Source organism: Triticum dicoccoides, chromosome 4B (genome assembly GCF_002162155.2).
Source record: "Triticum dicoccoides isolate Atlit2015 ecotype Zavitan chromosome 4B, WEW_v2.0, whole genome shotgun sequence".
Lineage (NCBI taxonomy): Eukaryota > Viridiplantae > Streptophyta > Magnoliopsida > Poales > Poaceae > Triticum > Triticum dicoccoides.
In genome coordinates, this window is record NC_041387.1 from 675,683,367 (window position 1) to 675,697,184 (window position 13,818).

Genomic DNA, 13,818 nt, shown 5'->3' on the forward strand with positions numbered 1-13,818 from the left:
GTCGGGGGTGACAGCGGCGAGGCGGGGTCGTGGGAGATGGCAGCAAGACGGCGGCGAGGCGGAGGCGACGAGGGGGAGAAGAGAGAGTGGGGAATTGGGGGAGTAGGCAGATCAGGAGAGGGAATTAGGCCGCGCGGGGGGTTAGGTGAAAATAGCTATAACAGTAGCGTGGGGTCTCAAAACGCGCTGCTGCTAAAATCCATAGTAGTAGCGCTGTTTCTAGAAGGGCGGTACCACTATACCTAGCACGTCGGGAACGGTGTGGCAATTATAGTAGTAGCGCGTTCTGCCCCTGCCGCGCTACTGCTAAGCGTGTAACAGTAGCGCCGTTTATCAGACGCGCTACTACTAAGTAGCAGTAGCGCCTCATTTTAACAAATGCTACTGGTAAGATTCTGTGTATAAGGTTTTCCCTAGTAGTGAAGTATCGAGCAGGTTGCGATTATCAAGAGAAAGCCGAGCATAAAAATTCTGAATAATCATTTCCCGAGAGAGCTCATGATTGGGGCATGAATATAATATTGACTTAAGCCTCCCCCAAGCTTGAGCGATGCTTTCCCCTTCACGAGGCCAGAAATTATATATGTAATTACGATCACAATGAACAAGATGCATAGGATAGAACTTCTGGTGAAATTCCAACTTCAATCGCTTATAATTCCAAGATCTCGTATCACACATAGCCTATACCATGTCAATGCATCTCCCTTCAAAGATAAAGGGAAGACCCTCCTTTTGACAACATCATCGGGAATACCTGCAAGCTTAAATAATCCACAAACTTCATCCACAAAGATAAGGTATAAATCGGGATACAATGTTCCATCTCCTGCAAATGGATTAGCTAGCAGTTTCTCTATCATACCCGAAGGAATCTCAAAGTAAATATTGTCATAAAGTTTAGTAGGTTGAGGAGAAACTCTTTGCTCTTCTGGTTGGGGTGAAGATACCCCAAACAAGCCCCTCAACGGATTAGTTTCCATAGTGACAAGTAACAGAAAATTTCAGCACACTATATAAATGTTTCCTTACCAAGTTCCACTCACCAAAAGCGCTACACTCCCCGGCAATGGCGCCAGAAAAGAGTCTTGATGACCCACAAGTGTAGGGGATCTATCGTAGTCTTTTCGATAAGTAAGAGTGTCGAACCCAACGAGGAGCAGAAGGAAATGAAAAGCCGTTTTCAGTAAGGTTTTCTCTGCAAGCACTGAAATTGTAGGTAATAGATAAATTTGTGATAAGATAAATTGTAATGAGTAACAAGCAATGAAAGTAAATAAAGTGCAGCAAGGTGGCCCAATCCTTTATGTAGCAAAGGATAAGCCTGGACAATTTCTTATAATGAGGAAGGAGCTCCCAAGGACACATGGGAATTACCGTCAAGCTAGTTTTCATCACGCTCATATGATTCGCGTTCGGTACTTTGATAATTTGATATGTGGGTAGACCGGTGCTTGGGTACTACCCTTACTTGGACAAGCGTCCCACTTATGATTAACCCCTATTGCAAGCATCCGCAACTACAAAAGAAGTATTAAGGTAAACCTAACCACAACATTAAACATATGGATCCAAATCAGCGCCTAATGAAGCAACACATAAACTAGGGTTTAAGCTTCTGTCACTCTACCAACCCATCATCTGCTTATTACTTCCCAATGCCTTCCTCTAGGACCAAATAATGGTGAAGTGTCATGTAGTCGACGTTCACATAACACCACTAGAGGAAAAGACAACATACATCTCATCAAAATATCGAACGAATACCAAATTCACATAACTACTAATAGCAAGACTTCACCCATTTCCTCAGGAACAAACGTAACTAATCACAAAGCATATTCATGTTCATAATCAAAGGAGTAATAATATGCATTAAGGATCTGAACATATGATCTTCCACCAAGTAAACCAATTAGCATAAACTACAAGGAGTAATCAACACTACTAGCAACCCACATGTACCAATTTGTGGTTTTGATACAAGATTGGATACAAGAGATGAACTAGGGTTTTGAGAGGAGATGGTGCTGGTGAAGATGTTGATGGAGATTGACCCCCTCCCGATGAGAGGATCGTTGGTGATGATGATGATGATGATTTCCCCCTCCCGGAGGGAAGTGTCCCCGGCAGAACAGCTCTACCGGAGCTCTAGATTGGTTCCGCCAAGGTTCCGCCTCGTGGCGGCGGAGTTTCGTCCCGTAAGCTTGCCCACGATTTTTTCCAGGGTAAAAGCCCTCATATAGCAGAAGATGGACACCGGAGGGCCACCAGGGGGCGCAGGAGATAGGGGGGTGCGCCCATTAGGGGTGGGCGCGCCCCCCACCCTCCTGGCCAGGGTGTGGTCCCCCTCATGTGTTTCTTCCGCTCAATAATTCTTATTAATTCCAAAAACTTGTTTCGTGGAGTTTCAGGATTTTTGGAGTAGTGCAGAATAGGGTTCCAATGTTTGCTCCTTTTCAAGCCAGAATTCCAGCTGCCGGTATTTCCCCTCTTCATGGTAAACCTTGTAAAATAAGGGAGAATAGCCATAAGTATTGAGATATAATGTGTAATAACAGCCCGTAATGCAATAAATATTGATATAAAAGCATGACACAAAATGGACGTATCAATGAGGCAGTTGCTGCGACGCCTTCTCAAATTGTTGTCGAAGTTTTGTGCCCAACATCCCACCAGGTGTCGATTGAGGGGGAAGCGGCAGCTAGAGCAAAAGTAAGCAGCTCCGGTGTCGATTGAGGGGGAAGCGGCAGCTAGAGCAAAAGTAAGCAGCTCCCCCACCCAATTTAGGACAAGGTTGCAGACTACGGAAGTGAACGGGCAGGTCTTGCAAAGGTGTTCTGCATTCTCATTGGCGCAGAGGCAAAGTCGGCAGATGGGGTCATGTGGCCAGCCATGCAAGGCGAGCCGGTCAGCCGTAAGGATCTGGTTGTGGAGGACCAGCCAGGAAAAAACTTGCACTTTGGCTCCGCATGCGCCTTCCAAATTTTGTCGCGGAAGAATCTCAGATAAGATCCGAGGAATTGCGCCCAATATGTTGAGCTGGTCGAATATTCGCCGTTGGGGTTCTAGTTCCAGGAGATGGTGTCCGGATTGAAATTAGGAAAGTCGACTGTAGCAATGGCCCTGCAACTATGGCCAGCCCAACCCTCCTACCATCTTCATAAACCTTCAATCAGTAGGACAAGTGCGTGCTGGGAGCATCTACAACTGGGCACCTCAAAACCCCTCATACACCAGGGCCGACGTCCCGGTCACTAACCAGTTAGAAAAACTAAACTCGGACAGACACCTCAAACTGGCCTCAAACGCCCGGGCTGATCGGCACCATTCATATCCAGCCCAAATATGGGGCGAATATGGGGAGGCCCGGGCGCGACGGGGCGCGTCCACCATGTTGGACATGGCCCATGCTGGCCAACCCGACCCCATATATATTCATCCCCATTACCTCCCCGGTCCAAACCCAAACAACTCCACTCCACTCCACTCCGCCACCCAAGCTCCCATCGAGCGATCTCCAACCTTATCCAGCATGGCGGCAGCGGATCTGAGTCCTACACCTCCAGATCCGTCGACCCTGAGCACATGCCCCATGGCCCCAAGGAGGAGAGGATCGTCCGGCTTGCGCTCCTCTGCTCTCAGGACGAGGCCGCTCGGCAGAAGCACTCAGACTCCTTCCGTTAGGAATCCATTGCATCCGCCCAAATGGCGCATAGATCTGCCGCTAGGTGGGCCATCAGGGCCTCATCGGAGATGCTGCGGTCCATATGACGTTCGAATGCGGTGACGGACATGCAACCCTTCCTTGGAACTTAGAGGCGGAGGACGCACCATGGTCGTCGTCCGATGCAAACATGGTGCGGCATGCCTGTCGTGCGATGCAGCTGGCGCGGGAGGCGGCAGCAGCCCTCGCGGTGGTGGACGTGGGCAAAGCGGAGTGGTATTCTCTGATGCCCTGAATGGTGCAACAGTCTATGCCCCACAACCGCATGGTGATGGATGTCGCCAGCTCTTCCCAGGAAGGATCCATCATCGATCTGATGTCCACTTGCACCATCAGGATTCCGGGCTCCGACGAGGAAGAGTAGGGTATGAGAGACGGTAGCGCCTTGAGTCCCGTGAGCCATGTCGTGTCCTATGTCCTACACTACCTTGCCAAAGACCGTACTAACACGCTGGATAGCGTAGCCGGCCTCCGGACATGGCCACGACAGAGCTGGACGAGCTCCCCTTATGATTGGATTTACGTTGTATGTAATAGTATGGATTTTAGGTTCCCAATTTGAGGTACCTAGTTGTGGAATGGATTATGACGCGCCCAGCCACGTCCACCAGCATTTGAGGGGTCCGATTTGCCAAGTCTGGTTGTAGATGATCTGACTGCACGCCACTTGGGCACCTCCTGCTTCCAGCACGACAGTAGGACAACCGTCGAACTCCTGGCATGATTGCCTTCGGACGTCGACACTAACCAGCCCATTCGCAAATGATTCGTTCACCAAAGACACCACGAGTGATCTTGTAAGCCATCGATATAATCTGCCATAGACCGCAACACCGCATTTCTACATGCAGCTCCCGAGCTCCCTGTCTTCCTTGTCCTGTCACTCACACCACCGCATCTAGAGCAGCCCATCATGGTTGTTGAGTTACTACCTCTTGATTGAGGTACAAAAAAAGAGAGGTGATCACAACATTCCAGGGGCCTATGATATGCTCAAGGTCTATGATAGAGTTGAATGGCATTATCTCGAAGAAGTGTTGTCCAAGCTTTGCTTCGGTGATCATTTTATCCAAATAGTTATGAAATGTGTGACCTCTGTGAGGTTTACAATTAAGTAATGGAGAACCTCTTTCTCATTTGTGCGCAAGGCCTCACTTCTCTACTGTATAATTATGGAGGAGCATACATTGACCAAGGTATTCGGGTGAGTGTTCATGCATATTTAGTGAACCATTTATTCTTTGCTAACAATAATCTCATTTTCTCAGTGCAAAAACCCAAAGTGCAGAAAGAATCAATGACATTCGTTGGATCTATGATGATTGTTCTAGTCAGGAATTGAACCGGGAGAAAAATCTTCTTCAGTGCAAACACAGGTCAGCCCCTAAGAGAGACTTTAAAACTTTCTCTTGGTATTTCAGTAGAAGCCGTTTGGGAGTACCTACTGCCATTGGAAGAATCAAAAGCGGCACTTTCAACCATATTGATGAGCGTGTGAGCAGTAAAATTGGTGGTTGGTCAGAGAGAAATTTCGCTTGTGGAGGGAGAGAAGTTTTGCTGACATATATTGCCCAAGCAATACCAACATATAGTTTGAGTTGTTTTCTGCTAACAAAAATGTTTGCAAGACTGTTATGTCACCCATGGTAAAAAAATTCAGGTGTAGCTCTTTTGGCAGGAGATCGCTACATTGGCTGTCTTGGGAAAATTTGTCCGAGCCAAAGATCAATGGAGGTTTGCCCTTCCTAGACCCTCAACTATTAAACTTTGCCATGTTGGGCAAACAAGGATGGTGTCTGTTAACACAACCAACACATTATGCACCTGTGTACTGAAAGGGAAGTACTACCAGCATACCGATTTCCTACGAGCAATGGTCCCTACTCGTGCATCTTTGATGTGGTGGGCGACTATGGCTGTTATGAAAGCATTGGACATTGGTCTGATTCACAGGGTTGGAGATGGGTCAACGATTTCCACATGGAATGACCAATGCATCCCACACACAGTGACAATGAAACCCATCGGCCACATGGGTACAACACCTCTGTCAAAGGTTTCAGACCTGGTTGATGTTCACACAGGTAACTGGAACATGGATCTGGTTCGTCAAATTTTTAATCAACATGATGTGATTCTGAAATCTTGTTGAACCGATCCGGTGGTAAAGATTCCTTGGCGTGGTCATTGGAGAAGTCTGGACAATATACTGTTAAATCGGCATATCACTCTCTCATTAATTGTAACAAGCTTACTACTCTAGAGGCAAGACGATTACAAAGACCCCATTGGCAAACAAACAATTATGGACTGCACTCTGTAAACTTTATGTTATACCGAAGGTTTGAGTGTTCTGGTTGAGAGTACTTCAGAGAATTCTACCAGACTCCATGACCCTAAAGTATCGACATATCAAACCCATTGGCCAGTGTGACATATGTCAGGCCATGGATGAAATTCTTATGCATGCTCTTATCTCCTGTACGCATGCAAAATAATTCTCGGCATCAACCAAGGACCGGTTTGATATTCATTTCTTGAGGCTCCGTCCGGATACTTGTGCGTGTGATATCTTGATGGGTCAGATGTTCTCTGACAATGCCGGATGCAAGATCATTACCATCATGCACTCTATTTGGTCCTCATGCAATAGGTGGACTCAAGATCAAGATGGATATGAACCAGTGATGGTAATCAAATGGGTACATGAAACTCTCTCCCTCCTAGAGATCCTGGGGCACCCGACGCAGCTGGCGACTGGCCAAGTTTGGAGAACACCGGAGGCAGGCTGGATAAAGATCAACAACGATGGATCGTGCTAGATGATGTAGTTGCAGGAGGAGCAGGAGGTGTAGCACGTTCTCACCTTGCGTCCTTGGGCGCTTGGTGTAAGCCACTGTTGGGTGTTTCAGATCATTTTATCTACAGGAGAGGGTAATCTCTGCCCAGCTTCGGGGATACTCACATATGATCATGGGGATTTACTGTTTGGAGCTAGTCAAACAAGGGAATTTAGGCAGCAGTTCGTGATCAATTATGACGCCTATCTTAAGAGAATTAGAGGGCATTCTGCCTATTCTTGTTTCTTTGTCGGTTCGTCATGTTGGTAGGGAACCCAATGTACCAGCCCATCGAAGTGCTCAGCGTGCATGTGCACTCAATGGAAGTGATAGCTGGCTAGACCATAGCCCGGACTTTCTTACCAGTTGCTTATGGGCAGATTGTAATCAGTTACTGTTGAATTAATGAAGTCCTAAATTCTATGCGAAAAAATAGAGATACATGGATGTATCACCTATAGAGTATCATCAGAACATATGTTATGATTTGCCATAATCGGTTTGATCATTTATTACGCGTCCATGTGCATATATTTTCGTTGTTGCTTGGAGAGATGTGTGGGTTAACTGGGCTCAGGCTGGAGCTGTCTGGGGCATCAACATATCACCTATACACAGCAATCGTGCCCCCCGCTGAATGTGTCTAATGCTCCGGGGACGGTGCCCGGTTATGGCAATCTTGAAGATTACCTGCCTGATGATGCACTTCCTGATTTCATGGAGATGGACGAACACAGATACGAGTACGGGAAGCCTCTCGTCAAAGATGAAAAATCTCTGACAACAATGATGCGAAGATTCCATAGTTGGTACATGAAAACCTGCAGAGAGTCTGAGGGGACTAACAGTTTGTATCTGAACATTAAAGAGGAGCACGACCTCGTTTCAAATGATCTGTTGTGTGTTCCATTTGAGGAGTTCTTCGAGTTCTTCAATCAAAAGGCCCTCGATAAATTAATGGTCTTTTGCTACTGCCAGTAAGTACTATTTCTGTCATTAAATCTCTATATATAGCTCGGCTCTTTCATTGCATGTATTTATAATTAATTATCCTCAATATATTATGCAAATTGAAGATCGTCGAGTGCAAAAAACAAGAAATTTATGATATTGGGTTCATTAACACAAATATCATAGATGTATTTCTGGTTGAAAACAACGTCAAAGAGGCCGAGGACAACGTGCTACAATCGTTGATCAAAAATCAAAACAAAGATACCATACTCTTTCCTTACAACGGCAAGTGAGTGTTACTATCGTGTGCATATTCGGTTTCCCTTATTACTCGAGCGAGGTTATAGTAATGTAATTGATGAGTTATGCATGCGTGCGCAGGTACCACTATATTCTTCTGGAGATTAAGCTTGAGCGTGGACTAGTAACCGTCTTAGACTCAAGACGGAAAGATCCCGAAACCTATGCGGACATCACTGAAATGCTCAGCAAGTAAGTTCAATCGATCGTTATCGCACCATATCGGCAACTTTTTATTCATTTCCTGATATCTCAAGTAATAATAATTATTTTTTTTGTCTTGCAGGGTTTGGAAACAGTTCACCGCAGAAGCTCCGGGACTGCCGAAGGAGCTGCGATATACATATCCGAAAGTAAGTACTACTGGCTAGCTAGTTGCGCGCATCTCCCGTTGATTCTATAGCTATACTTTCATCAATGCCATTTATAATGCTTCATTATCAGTTTGATTGCCCTCTATTTCTCGTAAAGTGCTTGTGGCGGGAGGAAGGGAATGATTTCTGTGGATACTACGTGTGCGAGTTCATCCACACCGCGACTTTGAAAAACAAGCGGGGCTACTCTAGAAGACAATATGAAGTGCGTAAGCAATAATATTCACAATTTCATTTTATTACACCATCATTTCTGTTGAGTTTCATTCATATATATGTATTAATTAACCCCCTTCTTCAAATTAGACATGGCAGATGCGGGATGAACTCCTAGAACCAGATCGCATGAAAGCAATTCAAAAGGAATTGGCGGGATTCTTTCTTGAACACGTCATCAGTAAAGCCGGAGAATACCATGTGGAAATTGATTTCAAATGCTAGGGGTTTGTAATTAAGAGATCTTATACATATTGTACATGTATGTAGCCAGTAGCGTCGGATACATGATACGAAAACTTGTTGTTCGGCCAATCTCTCGGAGAAGGAAAGGTCGATCGATCACTTCTCTCGGTATGCATGACGAACTTCTGTACTGAATGGTTCTCTCGATAACTTATGTATATATAGTACGTAGCGTCGACCAAGCACGGACATAAGAGAGGACACTTCTCTCTATTAATTAGCTAGCTAACACAATATATGAAACACCTAAATTAACCCCCCAAAACCCCCAACTCCCCTCCTTTCAAAAAAAAACCCAGCCACTGGAATGCAGACGCGTGGATGCCTTTTGGTCCCGGTTGGAGCCACCAACCGGGACCAAAGGCCCCCTGACTGGGCTCGGCGCACAGGGCCACGTGGAGGCACATTGGTCCCGGTTCATGTTTGAACCGGGACTAATGGGTGGAGGTATTAGTAACGACCCATTAGTCCCGGTTCATGAACCGGGACTAAAGGCCCTTACGAACCGGGACTAATAGGTGTTTTTCTACTAGTGTTCGAGTCGACCGCAAGCGCCGTGATCCAGTGACATTAGTGTTGTGTGCATTAGAGCTTCTCCAGCCGTTCGTCCCCCAGAAGGCTTGAAAGTCGCTGCCGGGGACCGAGTCGGCGCTAAAATTGGCGCTAGGGCGATTGGGTTCCCAGCCGCCGCCCCCAGGCGACAATGTCAGCCCATTTTTTTCACAAATGACCCCGTTTTTCGGCCCAGTTTTGGTGAAAAAACGGCCCGATATCCGCGCAAATCGGCCCATATTCGCCGTGGTTCGGCGCAAATTGAACAAAAGTAATTTTTTATCCACTAGTAGAAAAACCCCTATTAGTCCCGGTTGGTGAGGGCCTTTTGTCCCGGTTCTTGAATTGGGACTAAAGGGTCGTTACTAATGCCCTAGACCTTTAGTCCCGGTTCTAACACGAACCGGGACAGATGGGCCTCCACGTGGCCGGTGTGCCAAGCCCACGCAGGAGGGCCTTTGGTCCCGGTTGGTGGCACCAACCGGGACCAAAAGGCATCCACGCGTCAGCATTTCAGTGGCTGGGGTTTTTGTTTTTTTAAGGGGGGTTGGGGGTTTTGGGGGGGTTAATTTAGGCGTTTCATATATTGTGTTAGCTAGCTAATTAATAGAGAGAAGTGTCCTCTCTTATGTCCGTGCTTGGTCGAGGCTACGTACTATACATAGAGAGGCCCTCGACACGCTAGCTAGTAAGAAAATGAAGGGAACCATTAAGTACAGAAGTTCGTCATGCATACCGAGAGAAGTGATCAATTGACCTCTCCTTCACCGAGAGATTGGTTGCACAACAAGTTTTCGTATTATCTATCCCACGCTACTGGCTACATACATATACAATATGTAAGATCTCTTACAATCCCCTAGCAATTGAAATCAACTTCCACATGGTATTCTCCGGCTTTATTGATGACGTGGTCAAGAAAGAATCCCGCCAATTCCTCTTGAATTGCTTTCATGCGATCTTGTTCTAGGAGTTCATTCCGCATCTGCCACGTCTAATTTGAAGAAGGGGGTTAATTAATACATATATATGAATGAAACTCAACAGAAATGATGGTGTAATAAAATGAAATTGTGAATATTATTGCTTACGCACTTCATATTGTCTTTTAGAGTAGCCCCGCTTATTTTTCAAAGTCGTGTTGTAGATGAACTCGCACACGTTGTATCCACAAGAATTATTCCCTTGTTCCTGCCACAAGCACTTTACGAGAAATAGAGGTCAATCAAACTGATAATGAAGCATTATAAATGGCATTGATGAAAGTATATAGCTATAGAATCAACGGGAGATGCGCGCAACTAGCTAGCCAGTAGTACTTATTTTCGGGTATGTATATTGCAGCTCCTTCGGCAGTCCTGGAGCTTCTACGGTGAACTGTTTCCAAATCCTGGAAGAGAAATAAAATAATTATTATTGCTTGAGATATCAGGAAATGAACAAAAAGTTGCCGATATGGTGTGATAATGATTGATTGAACTTACTTGTTGAGCATTTTAGTCATGTCCGCATAGGTTTCGGGATCTTTTCGTCTAGAGTCTAAGACGGTTACTAGTCCCGGCTCAAGCTTAATCTCCAGAAGAACATAGTGGAAGCTGCGCACGCATGCATAACTCATCCATTACATTACTATAACCTCGCTCGAGTAATAAGGGAAACCGAATATGCACACGACAGTAACACTCACTCGAAGTTGTAAGGAAAGAGTATGGTATCTTTGTTTTGATTTCTGATCAACGATTGTAGAAAGTTGGCCTCGGCCTCTTCGGCGTGCTTTTTAACCTGAATTTCATCTATGATATTTGGGTTAATGAACCCAGTATCATATATTTCTTGTTTTGTGCACTCGACGATCTTCAATCTGCATAATATAGTGAGGATAATTAATTATAAATACATGCAATGAAAGAGCTGAGCTATATATAGAGACTTAATGACAGAAATAGTACTTACAGACAGTAGCAAAAGACCGTTAATTTATCGAGGGCCTTTTGATTGAAGAACTCGAAGAACTCCTCAAATGGAACAGGCAACAGATCAGTTCCAACGAGGTCGTGCTCCTCTTTAATGTTCACATACAAAGTATTCGTCCCCCCAGACTCTCTGCAGGTCTTCATGTACCAATTATGAAATCTTCGCATCATCGTTGTTAGAAATTTTTCATCTTTGACGAGAGGCTTCCCGTACTCGTATCTGTGTTCGTCCACCTCCATGAAATCAGGAAGTTGATTGTCAGGCAGGTAATCCGCAAGATTGCCATAACCGGCCACTGTCCCCGGAGCATTAGCGACGATGTCGCCACTAGACACATTGAGCGGGGGGCACGATTGATTTGCTTGTTCGCCGAGCTGGGCAATTTTTTTCGCAGCTGCTCGTTCTTTTGACCTTTGGTGTCTGACAGTACTTCCCGACCGGTCCGCTTCGAGATATGTTTGTTCAGTAATGCGCTCATAGTTGGTTCTCGGCGGAGACTTTGGTGGTTTCCTCAGGGCATCGATAGTGCGCTTTGCTTTCACCGGATCTACCTTCTCCTCCGGAGGTGGATGTCTCTTTGTTTTCAACCCTTCAAAGAAGTCGTCCACTTCAGCCCGCATGATCTTCGCGTTTTCCTCCTTGGTCCTCTCGTACGGTAACTTCTTAGAGGCTTGAGAGAAGGACCGTATCTGTATTGCCTCCCGCCTCTGCTGGCTGTATTGCTAGACGCCGGAGCAGACGGAGCGGCTACGGCGTCTGTCTTCTTTCGTGCTTGCTTACGAGGCGGAGGAGAAGGACTACGACGCGCTGGAGCAACCGGGGCGGAGGCGGGTCTCTTCCGCCCTTGCTGGCAAGGCAGAGAAGGAGGAGGCTGCTGGCTTCTCGGGCGCGCCGGCGCGGGCGGAGAAGGAGGCGGGGTGCCGCCATGCGCCGGAGAAGGAGGCTGAGTGCCCTGATCGTCACTCGCCGGAGGAGGAGGCGGTGGAGGAGGCGTAGTGCCCTGACTCGCCCGAGGAGGAGGAGGAGGCGTCCAGTTCGGAAGCTTGATGAACTCCTTCCACCATAGGCATGGAGTCTTCAGAGCAAAACCCAGCCGAGTCTCCCCTTCACCGGTAGGGTGGTCAAGCTGGAGGTCCTCAAATCCCTCCACTATTTCGTCCACCGTCACCCTAGCATATCCTTCTGGAATCGGATGACAGTGAAAATTTGCGCCGGGTTCAGAAGGTCGAACTTGGCCGACAACTGCCTTGACTTTGAAGTTCTGCCATTGCATCATAAGGTGGCAATTTTGAGACTCCGTGATAAAATCCACGGGGTAGCTAGCAGGAGCCGTCAAGACATGCTCCGGCTGAAGCAGCTCGGTGGAAGCCACGCTGCTTCTCCACTGAGATGGCGGGGTAGCTTCGGGGGAAACTTCGGCAAGTCATTTGCTGCGATCTGCTTCTCATTCCTCTAGCCCTTGTACCCTTTCGTGCAGCGCCTGCAGTTGGCTCTGCTCTAGTTTCTTCCTCCTCTCCTGGGATTTGTAACCCCCTGCGTCCGGAAAACCAACCTTCCACGGAATGGATCCTGGCGTGCCTCGTGTCCGTCCAGGGTGCTCAGGATTCCCGAGGGCCATTGTGAGCTCGTCCTTCTCCCTATCTGGAATGAACATCCCTTGCTGCGCTGCATCGATATTGTGTCGAAGCCTGTTGACTGGTATTTTCAGTTGCTCGTCCATCCAACGGCACTTCCCTGATACCAATGGCCCACGTTGCCCGGCCGGCCCCCGGGGCTCACGAACCGGGTCCAATGCCCCCATGGGTCCCGGTTCTGGACTGAACCGGGACTAATGAGCTAACCCAGCCTGGACATTTGCCCCCTTTTCTACTAGTGATCACATAGTTCATCATAGAAAATCAATAGAAATCAAATAGTTCAACAACAAATAATTCAATACAAATTATATAGTTCAACAAACAAAAACTCATATTTCATCACACGTCGAGCTAGGCATTGCCCTTGAGCCACCATAGATGCTCCACCAGATCATGTTGCAGTTGTTGATGCACCTATAGGTCTTGAATCTCCTGAAACATATTGAGGAAGGCAGTGCAGGTTGCCGGTAGCTGGTGATCAACCTGCGCAAGAGGACCCTGCCTGTAATATGGTTCAGTGTCAAACACAGGCTCTTCCTGCTCGCTCTCAATGATCATGTTGTACAAGATGACACAACAAGTCATGATCTCCCACATTTGATCTTTCGACCAGGTCTGAGCAGGGTACCGGACATCAACAAATCGAGATCGGAGCACACCAAATGCCCACTCGACATACTTCCTGCAAGCCTCCCGAACCGTCGCAAAGTGGGACTTCTTGCCTCCTGGAACATGCTTTGAGATAGTCTTCACAAATATAGACCATCTCGGATAGATGCCATCAGCTAGGTAATACCCCTTGTTGTAGTGCCACCCATTGACCTCGATGTTCACCGGAGGAGAATGACCTTCAACAAGCTTGGCAAAGGCGAGGGAGCACTACAGCACGTTGATGTCATTGTGAGTTCCTAGCATAACAAAGAAGGAGTGCCACATCCAGAGGTCTTGTGTGGCCACTATGTCAAGTACCACACTGCAACCGCCTTTGATGCCTCTGT